The sequence below is a fragment of the Oreochromis aureus genome, linkage group 23, assembly GCF_013358895.1.
Source record: "Oreochromis aureus strain Israel breed Guangdong linkage group 23, ZZ_aureus, whole genome shotgun sequence".
NCBI classification, from domain to species: Eukaryota; Metazoa; Chordata; class Actinopteri; order Cichliformes; family Cichlidae; genus Oreochromis; species Oreochromis aureus.
Genome location: NC_052963.1, coordinates 17,533,774 through 17,548,284, shown reverse-complemented (window position 1 = coordinate 17,548,284; position 14,511 = coordinate 17,533,774).

Here is a 14,511-nt window from a genome sequence, read left to right as displayed (position 1 = left end):
TCTCAAGTGGCCACTTGAGGACCTGGAGTTTTTGGCAGTTGTGTGTTAGATTAATTATTCAGGTCAACGGTTGGTAGCTGCTTGTTCAGCCCCCCTGTTCACCTGTCTGCTGCTCCCCAGCAAAGTAAATTACTTACCCCGGTTTGAGTCATGTCTCCTAACAATCACAATGCATTTTTAAAGATAAATATCATCAGCCGCAACTAGCAGGCTTGGGGTGAGGTGCCTCAGGGTAGGCATGTCAGAAAATGTTAAGAAAATTTTAAGATTGCTGATTTTGGTCTTGGCAATGAGATTATTTTCTATCTCAGCAATCACTCAATATTAGATTTTGATGAAATTATAAACATTTTTTATTAATCATACATTAAGAGTTTTTTTTGGGGGGTGGGGGGGTTAAGTTCACCCTTTCTTTTACTCTGTATCAGATTCATCTCGGCTGCGAATGAAAACAAAAGACAATTCATGTTACCATCTCCGATTGTGAAAACAGCCCACATCCTTGTTATTTTCAGGCACCGATAATGTGCCTGAACACACACCTGCATGGACACTGATACACTTGAGGAGGTGTGAAAGGTGTCTATAAAAACACTAGCTATGTTTATGCAGAGTGCTAGGGAAACACACTGGGCTCTTCAGAGTCCATTCAAATGCAAAACACTACACACGCATGCAAACACATATAAACACACAGCGCACATACACAGTGTTCACCCCTGCCCACACACTCAACTCATTATCACACAGGTACGACTATGATTTACACGACAGATAGTGAAAGAGGTGTGACGCCGGAGTTAAGGATGTAAAATGTATACTAGGTGATGAGCAGACATTATTTTATCGTGTACATAAACGTACGTGTGGGACAGGTCTACTAATCGAAAGGTTGCTGGTTCCATCTCTTGCTCCTCTACTCTGTCCTTGGGCAACTACTAGAGGAAGTGAATCGGAGTGTGAGTGTGTGCGCAAATGTTAGGAAAAATCTAAAAAAGGCGCTTTTCTGAATGTTTTTCTGATAAAGTGCTCAAATCAATTAGAAAAGTGTTTTTTAAGTATGAACTCATTATTTAGGTACATATTGATGTTGAATAGATTAACTTCTTAGTTAAGTACAATTATTTTCATTTTAAAAAAGTCACGTTTAGTTTTGATGACAGTGTATTGATGTAGCATTGGAACTGGCTTACTGTACAGGTTCAGGACATGTGGAGAAAAAAGCTTTTTTTTAATCACATAATCTTTTTTTTTCATGAATGTACAGCACTGTCTAAAAGTCTTGACCCACAGCCTCTTTCTTTATATTTGGCTTCCAAGCAGCCAAACGTTTTTGTCTTTTTTTTCCCGTTATGAAGTGCTCTTGAGCAATAATTCTCCAGGCTTTCTGAAGGTCTTTTCACAGGTTTTCTTTGGCGGCTTTTTCACTCCGGTGCAGTCCTTGTACATGACCATTTTCAGAGAAATTTTTTAATTTGTTTGTTAAACCATTTAACACCGAGCTATGAATCAAATGAGCATAAAAAGTTACATGAGAACTAGAATGAAAATTAGTCCAACAGGTCTGATTGTGTGATGAATCCAGATTTAAAATCTTGGGTTCAAATAATCATCAGGAGGTCAGGAGTGTCCACAGCCATCTGTAAAACACTCTGTCGTGGCCAGTTCAGCCAGTGGTGCTGGAGATCTTGTCAAAATTGATGAAATTATGAAAACAGAAAAGTAGCATCAGTTTGATTCATAATGCAATATCATCTGGGAAGGATCTGATTGTCAACAGCTCCATTTTTCAGCATTACAATGATGCCAAACACACTGCCAATGTGGTAAAATCATACCTGGATAGAAAAACACACAGTGGAACACTATCAGTCATGGATTGGCCTCCCCAGAGCCCGGACCTCAACATTATTGAGGCAGTGTGGGATCATGTTGACAGAGAACAGAACAAAAGGCAGAAACATCCAAAGAAGAGCTTTGGATGTCCTTCAAGAAGTAACTATTAATGAAGACTACTTAAAGAAATGATGACAAGAAAGCTGCCTAAGAGAGTTCAGACTGTGCTGAAGAATAAAGGTGGTCACAACAAATATTGACTTTCAAGCTTTGTACAAACTCAGTTTCTTTCCTTTTATACTGTATTTCCATGTATGTTTCACTTTTTCCACATTTTAAGAAATTACTATTTCCCATTTTTCTTGCAAAACATAAAGAAACAAGGTATGACTTAAGACTTCGACTCTTATGTGAAGACTCTGGGAACTCAAGGGCCAACATTTTGGGGTTGCAAAGTTCTGGTCTATTACACGAAAATGTGTTGAAAGCTATATCGCCATCACATCCTAGTCAATAAGACTTGCATGCAGCCAAAGTCTTCTGTCATCATATATATCTGTAATGTTTCTCCTTACCTATGGATGTTGGTAAATGAAACTTTAGACTGGAAGGTATGAGTGATGCCTAATCTGGAGACAGAATGATCAGTTTTTTTGTGCTCTTTCCCCCTCTTCTTTCATTCAGTCTTTTTTTCCTTCTGTCATACTTTGTTTCCTTCGTCCTTCCTTTCCTCTCTTAGCCAGCATCTGTTTGTCTCCACCAGCTCGGTTTGGGCCTCCCAGTGCTCCTGGCCTTCCTGCCTGACACTTCCCTTCCATCTTTTATTCAGCTGCTGCCCAGCCGAGGGCTCCTCCAGACGGGCCGTGCCTTCAGGCGAGCCCCGGGCCTGGACGCCCAACAAGGCCTCTCGAGTGGAGTTCTGCACTCCACCCCTGCTCCTGGACTCACACATACTTCCACACAGATTGACACTGAGATGTATTAAAGCTCCCCCCAGCTTGCATAAGCATGCAACGCACACTTGAGCAGTATCCTGAGGCCCAATCATACTGGTCCTGTCACTTTTTGTTTTTATTCATACAGCTAGTTATTCATTTATTGGTGCTCTTTTATTCAGAAAGAAGAAAGGGAGACTTTCGTGACAGCGATAATGGATTTCATCTTTGCAAATTTCTGTGCATGTCCTTAACAGAATAGTGACTTGTCAGGGCCTTTAAGGGTTAAATCAGGGTCAGGTGGTCATTGCAGGGTTGAGGTTGTGTTGTGTTTTGTACTGACAGCAGCCCGCAAGCCGACACTCAGAAAAAAAAAAGTGTATATCTGATACAATTTGGCATGTTTTCCTTGTTCCCATCTCTCAGAGGGTCTGCACACAAAGCAGACACATCCTCGCATTTGTTTGTGTGCGTCTACACGTGAATCAGGGCAAGCTGCTTAGCCCTGGCGTGGCTCCAGACAGGAAGACTTTGGCCACGGTGTTGAGAAATACTTCCAGGTTAGCGCAAGGTCGACGGAGAGGCTACAGGAAGTGTTGGGTTGACAGCTGCGTCCATCTATCTTGCTGACACATACACGCGAGTGTAATGAGACACACACACACACATGCAGGCACACTGGCAGTGTCCAGGGACTGCGAGGAGCCTCCTGGTCTATCACATGCGTCCTGTTTTCACTGCATGGCACAGAAACAGAGGAGGAAGGCAAACAGGCGAGGGTTGCAGAAGAAAAACAGAAGAAAGAAGAGAGGGTGAGGCAACAAATGAAGTGAAGTTGATATATATCAGGGTTCATTTTTGAGAACACTGGAGGATGGTTTTTTTTTTTCAGTTTTGGATGTGATAAGAATGTGTGTGTTCAAACCTTCACCTGAGTGTGTGTCTGCATGTGTGTTTTCCCTGTGTTGTCTTGAGGATAGGCGCGACTACCGTGACGGCCATTGTGCTCAAGCGAGCATATGGTTTCTGACACATCTCTTTTTAGTGCCATACTGTCTGTCTATACGGCACAATGGCAGCCAAGACAGCAGTCCTTTTTACTGTGACTGAAGGCCCGTTTGAAGAAAAAAATGGAAAAGCATTAGTGGAAGTTTATTCCCCGGCTCCTGGTTTTGGACTCTACGGACGAAGACGGTTTTTAAAGAGTGGATTCACTTTAAAGGAAAAAGAAAAAGTTCGTGTCTCCAACTTAGTTTTTCTTCATTGCTATTTATACTCGCTGGAACAATGTGATTCTCGGTGGGAATTTGAGAACGGGGGAATAATGCCTTCCAAGTGACTTGGAAAGTCAAATAGAAAAGAAGCAGAGTTTCCTTTCTTATTGTGTTTCGCAGAATTGGATGGAAAATACGGTTAATGTTATTGTTTAAAAATTGCTTAGCAGTGTTCCAGTGGGAAATAGAGATCCTGTTCATTTGTGCTGTAGCTTAAATTACCTTTCTCTATATTTCCCATTGCTATTCTAGTCTAAAACAGGGCAAGTTTCCTAATACAGTAATTTTGTAAAGACACAGGAATTGAAAAATTCTTTCTTTCTTTATCTTTTTTTCTTGACATAATTGCACGCTAGAATCATTGGTTACAAAGGTATCACAACCACCACAGGCAAGAGCTTCCCTTTACTTGAGGGGACTAATGTAAATGTGTCTTTAACTTCATCTTTGACCCCAATAAACTCTTGTCTTTCCTCTGAGCTGAGTGGTCACCCTTTATTATGTAGGTCTCACAGCCATAGGAACACATGAGCATATGGTTCACCTTGAGGCTTCAAAAACCACTGGGTTAGGTCTAAGTAGCCTTGTTCTCCTTTTATATACAGTCTCCAACCCCAAAATGATGTATTACTTTTTTGAAATGTAACATTAAACATGTTTTTAAAAAATGCACCACAGTATGTAATTACTCCCCAGAGAAAGTAATTTGTTGCACTGCTTGTGAAACTTAGGCTGCAGTGCCACACACTGACACAAACCTCTATCTGACTGACGACGTAGCCTACAGAAAATCATCCTTTAGTGTTTAAGTGTAAACAGAAAGCTGACACCAAAAATTAGTTTAAAGTTTAAAACCTGCTTCAAAGACTTCAACACAATTCCCACAGTGATTTTACAGTCTAATGCTACAATGTTGCAAGCCTGACTGCTCATCACTGCCTTTGTTCCCTGTTGAATGTCAGGCTCTGGCTGCTGGGCTGGGGTCTGCATACACTTTAACATTACTCGGGGTTTTGGAGATTTTGGATCAGAGTTTATCATGATGAAAGTGGACCATTATAAGTTTATTTTAATTATCAACTCATGCCTGGTTTCACTGGAGGTTTCTTCCTGTTAAAAGGGAGTTTTTCCTTCCCACTGTCACCAAGTGCTTCCTCATAGGGTTCATTTGATTGTTGGGGTTTTCTCCCTATTATTGTAGAGTCTGCCTTATAATATAAAGCATTTTGAGACAACTGTTGTTGTGATTTGGTGCTATATAAATAAAACTTTATTGAAAATTGAATCTTTATCCACTTAGCTACCGATATGATTCCAGTGATTTTCAAATTTTCAAATTATAGTTTTGTCTCCTATAGAGTCTTGAATTGGAAGATATAAAGTATTTATTAATGAAACTAGTGTTAAGTTATTGTTAATTTCTCACTCATTTCTTAGTAACTAAGCAAGTCTTCTGGCCCCTTATTGTAAAATGTTACCTGAGTCTTTGTATCTCTTTTCATATTCAAATAGAACAAATGCAAAAATAAGCAATAGAGCAAACATACCATATATAGCATACCATATAGCAAACATAACCTTAAAATGTATTTTATCAGCCTGGTGTTGTGGCAAATTAAAAAATAATAATTTACGCAGTAGGTATTGCACAGTATTTCAGATTCTACACAATAGCACCAATATATATCTGAAAGAAAAACATGGAGCTCCAGTGTTGTTAACATGTTTTGTCAACAATGCTCTCCTTCACAAGCATGCTACAGTAAACACTGTAAAAGAGCTGATAAGTATGTAATGCTAACAGTGATCGGGAAAAAAAAATCACACAACAGCTGTGAAGACAGGAGAAAGGAAGGACATGAAGGAGATGATAAAAGAGGGAACAAGTACATGTCCCTGAGGACGAGAAGAACAAATAAATGGGTTAATCCTCTGGAAACAGGAGAACAGAGAAAGAGAGGGATGAGGACGGAAGAAGAGCGAAACGTTGTTTGATTGCTGTTCTCCTTAAAAGGTGACACTCTTTATGCTACAAAGAATGTCCCTGCAGAGCAAACATAAGCACATGTGCTGAAATTGAATACTCCTGGGAGGCCGCTGAGGATGCGACAATGACCGTCAGACTGAGACACAAGAGAGTTTATGAAGAGGGTTTGGATAAACCGGAGAGAGGAGGGGGAAGACGGATGAGAACAAGAACCAGGGAGAAAAGAACAGGAAGCTGGAGAGTGAAGGAGAAAGACAGGAAGAGTGAGGGGGGCTCTCAGGATAGAGTGTGTGTCTTGGAGATGCTCAGGATGGATCATTGTTTAGAGATGGTCACTAGGGAGGTGACACAGAGGACCAATGGAAAAGAAATGAAGGGGAGATAAGTACACTTGCCTCAAGTTCACCAAACAGTTTACACGTCTGCTGAGACAAGTTGCTCTATTTATTCATGTGAGCAAGAAAGAAATGCCTTTTCGTTGTTGTTTACTTGTGTAAACAAGTGAATGAATCAAACGCAGACTGCATTAAGAAAATCTTGGAAGTTCTAAGCCTGAATTTTCCGATTCATATATGGAAAAAACACTGTATATGCTATATTTGACATGTTGTGTTTACTCTAAGAGTTTTAATTTATACACATGTCTAACGTGCCGCCTGCATGACAGAGAGAACTGCATGAGACGGAAAAGAAAAAGCTCGTATCCTCCAACAAGCCGGCCTCCCCCGCCATCGTGCAAGATGCTCCTTCAGTCGGAGGCTGTGCCACCTCTTGACTTCATTTTTTAGGCCTTTGTCAAAGTACAGGATCCTGCCGAGTAAAGGAGAAAGAGGAGCAGAGCAGGAAAGACGGGATAGAGACAGATGAGAGGAGTTTTTGTTGCTCCTGCTGTGGAACAGAGAGTGATTTATCATCAAATAAAAGACATGTCCAGCACCTTCTTCACCCTTAAACATACTCACACACACACACACACACACACACACACACACACACACACACACACACACACAGTCCTTTTTCACGTCACACACATCTTAAAAGCCATACACAACCCCCCACCCCCCAGCATTGTCTTTGCCCCATCACCCGCTGTTTCCTTCTGATCTCCCTCCCTTTCCATCAATCACTTCATCTCATGCTTGCAACACCACCTCCATCCATCATGCCTTCCTCTCTTCTCCATCCACTTTTCTTTTGTCTCCATCAACCTATCTGTCCCTCCATCCATCAGCTGGTACAGTGCTAGTGTTTTGACAAGGGCATGGTCATAGGTTAGCCAATACATCATTACTGTTGGCTGCAGCTTTAAATGGCTCTGCAATCAGATTTTTTGGGACCTAAGTTTGTAAAACACAACCTATACGACAAGTACAGGTATTTGCTTGAAAAGGGCAGAGGGGAGCTGGGGGTAGTGGTCACATTTTGTAATGTTTTTTGTTTGGTTTAAACTATTAGATACATCTATAATATATTATAAAACTGAATAAATGCTGACTTAAACCAGGCTAAACTTTAATTAAAGACAAATGTTTCTGTTTAGGGCAGCACAGTGGTGTGGCGGATAGCACTGTTAGCACCGGACCAGTGAAACGTCGCCTTTCTGTCAGTGTAAAGAAGTTAAACTAGAATAGAATAGAATAGAATAGAATGCCTTTATTGTCATTATACAGCTGTACAATGAGATACAGAGCATCTCCTACTCAGTGTAAACATGTTGGGGGGGTACAGTTCTGCAGCACTACATACATATGGACAGTATTAACATAGGGAAGAAGATGTATATATATATAAAATGTACAATTTACAAACCGTAAACAATATGTAATAAATAGTGTTATGTATGTACAGTTGAGTTATTGCACATAGAATTGGTATAAATAGTGGTGGTCCATAGAGGAAGTGGGAAGTGGGGGGCTGTGTCATCGGTGCATGTGTGAGTTCAGGGTGGTTATCGCTTTGGGGAAGAAACTGTTTTTGAGTCTGTGGGTTTTAGTGTTGATGCACCTGTAGCGCTTCCCTGAGGGAAGCAGGCTGAACATGTTGAAACCAGGGTGGGAGCTGTCCTTGATGATGTTTGCTGCTCTGCTGAGGCAGCGGGAGGAATAAATGTCCATCAGGGAGGGGAGAGGGCAGCCGATGATCTTTTGTGCTGTCTTGACCACACTCTGAAGCCTCACTCTATCTGCCTTGGTGCAGCTGCCGTACCATACCGTGATGCAGTAGGTTAGCAGGCTCTCAATGGACGAGCGGTAGAAGGTCAGCAGCAGGTTGGAGTTCAGCTTGTACTTCCTGAGGACTCTCAGGAAGTGCAGCCGCTGTTGGGCCTTCTTGATGACCGCTGAGATGTTTTCCGTCCAGGAGATGTCAGCAGAGATGAGGACACCAAGGAACCGGAAGGTGTGGACCCTCTAAACTACACACTTGAGATATATGTATGTATTAGAAAAAAAAGTGCAGTGTAAACAGGATATCTCAGAGAAATCCTGCTGTAGTAAAAGAAAAAAAATCTGTCGCCATGAAATAAATGTGTACACTTACAGAAGAGGTCTGGTAGCTTACTTCCCAGGATGACCTGTCATTATAAAATAAAACATTTTTGTTTATTCACAGAAAAACAAATTTGTAATCAATATGGACCCATTGTTAAAAAACAGAATGGTTTCTGTCGTTTGGGCTGACAGAGAAAAGCTGTCCAGTGGGGTGGATTGGAGTCTTTGCTGATACGATTTTAGTCCCCGGACCTTATGTTTAACACGCCTGCCTCACAGCAGGAAGGTCCTGGGTTTGATCCACCACCTGCTGTAGAGTTTTGAATGTTCTCCCTGTATTTGCGTGGGTTTTCTCAGGTACTCCAGCTTCCTCCCACAGTCCAAAGACATCCAGTTAGTGTGGTTAGGTTAACTGGTAATTCTAAATTACCCAAAGGAGTGAACGTGATTGCAATGCAATCATTCGTTTTCACCGAGGCTATTTAACAAATAGCTTCAGCGGCTCACTTACAACAGTAAAAGTTGGGCTCATCCAGCACAAACACAGGTACACTTACACCACTCCATCACCCATACAGATCGATGCTCTTTGATCCACACCGATTATCCAGAGGTCGAACTGATCAGGGATCAGATAAATGCTGCGACAGCTCGCTGCACATTTTGATGATTGCGTGTCCTGAAATTACAGGTGCCACCGTTCTCCTGACATCACTTTAATGATGCGGGAAGAACGGAGGATGACTTTGGTGTAATTTCAGTGCCACTTTAAGAGCCATCATCAGAAGGGTCAGAACCTGTGCAGGCGAGCTCCACGGACCTCGTTGATGTAATATCACATATGCGTTACACAGGGAATGCAAATGTGGCGCGACTGTATTTCAAACCTCTTCTGAATCTGTCTTGATTCTTTGACATTGCCCCTTGGACACATTAGTGGTACTGGACAGCATCTGTCTAAGATGTGTAACGTTTCTATTCTCCAAGCACACTGTGGCTTCTCGTTGAACTCGATGATGTATTTTGTCTTCATTTGCTAAAAATCTTTTGGATTCATGAAATTGTCTTACAGCAATAATCACCAGAAAGCCATCGGTTTTCTTCTTCACTGGGGAATTGTGACACATTTCGACTCGGAACTCACAGAACTCATCCAAAGTACAAAGAGACAGACAGAGAAGGAGCCCAAGTAATTACTACCCTCTCCCCCTCAAGAGCTCTCTCCTCCTCGCTCTCCCCCTCCCTCCTTTCACGCCCCTTCTTCACCCTTGGTCTCCTCCTGGCTCTCCCTCCCCTCCCCAGCCCGCTCCTTCCCTCCCATCAACCATCTCACCCGTCACCTCCTTAATCTCTCCCTCTCTCTCTCTCTGCCCCTCATTTCCTCCGTCACCCCCGTGGCCCCCGCCTGTTTTCTGAGGATGCTCTTCTAACACACACACACAAAAACACACACACACACACACATTTGTGTCTGTGATATTCACATGCAAACATGCATTATTCATGTGGACACGCACGCAAACACGGACACAAGTAAGAAACGCAGGAAGAGCAGATCTAAAGATTGTTGTTTGGAAGAAAACACAGAAACAAGCGTGGTACAAAGGAGCGCCCTCACAAGTCTCTACACGCATAATCAGGTAATGGAGGATGATTGGGGGCAAGATGGGGGTGGCTGCTAAGACGGACCTGATGACTCAAGTAACCACTCAGAGCGCGACGTTCGCATGAACTACTCAAAGCCCTTCACAAGAGCTTGATTGCCTCCTGGAGGAGCGGTATATGTGTGCATTTATGTATGTGTGTGTGTGTGTGTGTGTGAGCAAAGGTGAGAAAGACAGCCAGGAAAAACTGGGATGCAGAAGAGGCAGAGAAAGAAGTTGTCTTCCACCACAACAAATCCCCTCCTCCTCCTCCCTCTCCCTCTCCTCTCTGCGTAGTACAGTACTCGGCAGAAATCCTTGATGGAAGCGATTGTCCAATTCAGCCTTTTACCTGAAGAGACCACTTGAAGAACAATGCAGAAATTGATTAGAAATAGAATTCAGTGTGCACGTGCAGCCGTGCTTGTGTGTCACACGTGAGCGCTGGTTAAAGTCAGTCGAGGGACAAGCCAGTGCACGAGTTTGGTTGTGTTTCACAAAACTACGATTCTCCGAGGAGCAAAGTTCAAACAGAAACAATTAAATGCAATTCTGTTGTTATAGCTAGCACCATAATATAGTTGTAGAAGAAGAAAAAAAGATCTCGTTATGCAAAGGATGAGTGTTTCTGTTTGACAGTATGGATTTAAATAAATCACTATTTCTCCTTTCACTCTGAGGTTTATCGGTAACACTATAAGAAGAAAAATTAAGAACTGAAGAATAACCAGTTCAGCTGTGGATCAAGGTTCCTTTATAATGATGAGAAAAAAATGAGGAGAATAAGAAAACACCGGGACCTTCGAGGCAATGGTTTCAGGATGGCATTCACGAACCTCTCAGAAAACATGCAGCACGTACGACTGCCTCACTGTCCCTGCACCGCATAGACGTGCAGGATCTCTCCAGGCATACAGTACATATCGGCCTGTATCTGCCTGTTTTGTTACAGCCTGTTACCTGTAGTATTTCGTCTAGTCACTTATTGAAAAAAATTAAACATGGAGGAAAAAGGAGAAACGCAAGAAAGTGACAAAAAACAAGTCAGTCAAAAACAATATAGATTAAATATGCACACATATCTGCTGCTGACATTTTCAGTGTTTCACCACTGTACACAGGTACACATTTGTGGACAGTGACACAACTTTTGTACTTTGACTCTGTAAAGGGTTTAAGAAAAGTGTTGCATTCAGTGTTAACAGGTATTACAGCCTTACAAAGGAAGTACTTGCAGCGCTTCACTTCTTCCACATTTTGTCATGTTACAGCTTTATTCCACCTAAGATTCAATTTATTTTTCACTTTAAAATTGAACTCCAGTGCTTCCTGTTTCCACTGATCATCTGTCTGTTCATCTGTTTCTACAGCTTTATTGAAGTCCACCTGTGGCACCTGTGGAAAAACAAGCACCTGTCTATATACGGTCTTGTAGTTAAGGACAAACCAATCCAGGGAGTCCAGGGAATTGTCTATAGACCTCAGAGACAGGATTGTATCGAGACACAGATCTGGGTACAGAAACATTTCTGCAACATTGAGCACTGAGATGGAGATGCATTCTCCATCATCCATAAATGAATGGGCTAGAAGGGCTTTAGTCGGTGTGGTGACCACAGACCCGATGGTCACTCTGATAATTAATACATTTTCAGTTATTGTTCCCTTCCCATTAAGTTAGATTGAGATCTGGTCTTGTTAACTCAAAATATCCCTTTGGCAAGAGTTGCTTCAAGAAGGACTGACTTAGGTTTCTTTCAACCCTAAGTTGGTAGAAGCAAACAAAAAAGTGCTTGTGTGAATGGGTGAATGAAACATATTGTATTCATATAAGTATTCAGGTAGAGTAGAATCACTATATATAAGAACCAGTCCATTTACCATAACCATGTGATCACATTCAGGACACGAAAGTCCTGTTTCTGTGAATTTTGAGTGTCCTTGCTCTGTGACATCTGTAGTGGTCCTTGAATGGACCATCAGGGACAACTCAGTATTTTTCTATCACACCGATCTTACACCTGTGCTGTATGTAATCATCCATATAGTCATCTGTGTAATATAAGCACAGACTGTTGGTTTGAACATTAAAAGCAGAGCGTTACAGAGAAGGGAAGCGCTAAAGAAAAGGCCATCAAAAGTGGAAAATAAGTTAAAGCGGAGCGAGAAGAAACAAATAGATGACAAGCAGAAAGCAAGGTGAGGAAGCACGGGAGAGGGATGGCAAGATAGATAGAGGAGAGATGAGAGGAGCGATAGCACGATGGACGCCTGAAGGACGCGTGTACTTCGATAACAGATAGCATCGGAGAAGATGCAATCGCTCTGCACCACACACTGTTAATGGACAGCAAATGGAGCCAAAGGTGTGTGTATACAGTATTTATATACGTGTGTGTGGTTTCTATATACTTATATAGAAATTCCTTTCTTGATGGCGGTATATACAGCTTGCCTGTGCCAACTCCTGAGCCTCTTTTACCTCACCATTTCACATTTTATTCACCCTACATCTGTCTTTTTCCTGCCGAACCTGCTTTCAAGCCATTATGTGGCTATTATATCACAAATGACTCATTCCAGAGAACAAGAGAACGAGCGGGAGAGGAAGAGGGGGAGAATTATCTAATTGAATGAAATCATTTCTCCAAGTTGGCAAACTGGTTCAAGTGCTATTAAGTTGTTCACGGGCTCGCATTAGCTCTGTGTCTCTCTCTGCAAATGTTGGTAGTTGCAGGGTAACAAAAGAAAATTGTCACTGGCTAGATGTGCTTGGGGGCTCGTCAGAGCCTTTCACACTGAGATGCACACACACATATACACACACACACACACACACTCAGGCACATCCATCAGCCAATCATGTGGACAGATGGGTCATCAGCTCTCTAATTGTGTGATTGGCTAAAATCAGCAGCAAAGGATGCACTAGGTGGCTGGATGACACATTAGGTTTCTTTCCATGTAAACAGGGATTGTGTGTGTGTGTGTGTGTGTGTGTGTGTGTGTGTGTGTGTGTGCGTGGACGTGTGTGTGTGTGTGTGTGTGTGTGCATGCATATGCTAGTGAATCTACATGACTGTGACTGCATGCAATGAATGGCAAAGATGCACTTTTGTAGAGTAAAGAGAAAGAAACTGTCCTCCACCACAGTGTCACATAAAGAAACAGAGACAGATATACTGGCTGACTGACTTGTGTCTGTGTGCATGTGTGAGAGAGAGTGTGTACTTATGCTTTTGTCCATGCAGAAAACGGGCCAAAACACATTAGAGCACATCTGTCCACTCCACACCCACTCCTCATACTCCTCATTCCCATTCTGAAGAGCTCTCTCACTCTTTGTCAGTCTGTCCGTCCATCCCAAAATTTTCTTCAGTGAATTAAATCCGTGTGAAGTGTCATTGTATTTTAAAGAGGATGTAGGTCACATGACGAGCAAAGTTCTTTTTGGATTTCTATGGTTTCTTTCTCCTCCTCTGCTTTTCCACCCTTTCCCTGAAAATAAGGGGGTGTTGGCTCAAGACGTGAGGGGAGACTAGCTCACTACTGGCAAATCACGCGTCTGTCCTTTAACTGTAATTAGGTGCATATTGTGTTGAATTGTTTTGCTAATGCCACTTTGTGTTGGTATGCAGCATACACTATATTTTATTGTGTATGAGAAATCCTGGCACTGGTGAACGTCTCTCTCATTTCTTTCTTTTAAAAAATTAAATTAAATTAAAAGTATAATCTAGTATCAGCTCTCTCTGTTTGCTTAAATTAAAATCAAGCTGCATCTTCCAGTGCTGAGAAGCTGAACTGCTAGTGTAGGATATCCAGTGGTCGTTTGAGGCTGGCTCTGAAACAGAGTTCATCCTCATAGCCTTCCATGGTAAAATGCCAAACTTGAAACCAGGTGGCTTTGCCTCAATTACTTTTTGTTTTAACCTTTATTTTACAAGGAATTGAAACTTGAGAATAAGAAAGCTAAGCAGCATTAGTCAAACGTGTTGTTAAAGCACTTTTTAAAGTTTTAAAGGTGCTGCATGAAATACTTTTGTTGTAGTTTATAATGGCTACAGAGCCTGGAGCTCCTGGAAAAAAAAGCCTGTGTAAGCAGGGGGAGAGCATCCATATTCCACACAGAGGGGACACAGCGATGCTAACCACTCAGGAACCATGCTGCCAGTTTGAGTAGGTGTTTCAACTCAACCTTTCTGATGTGCTTGTGGTGATGGTACCTTTTAGAACCTCTTTAATAAAATTATCTAACAAATAATGACTTGCTGTGTGGTTTATTGTACTCACAGCCCAACTGTCATCCAGCTTTGGTCAGGTAAAGTTTGCCGTCTTTTGCGT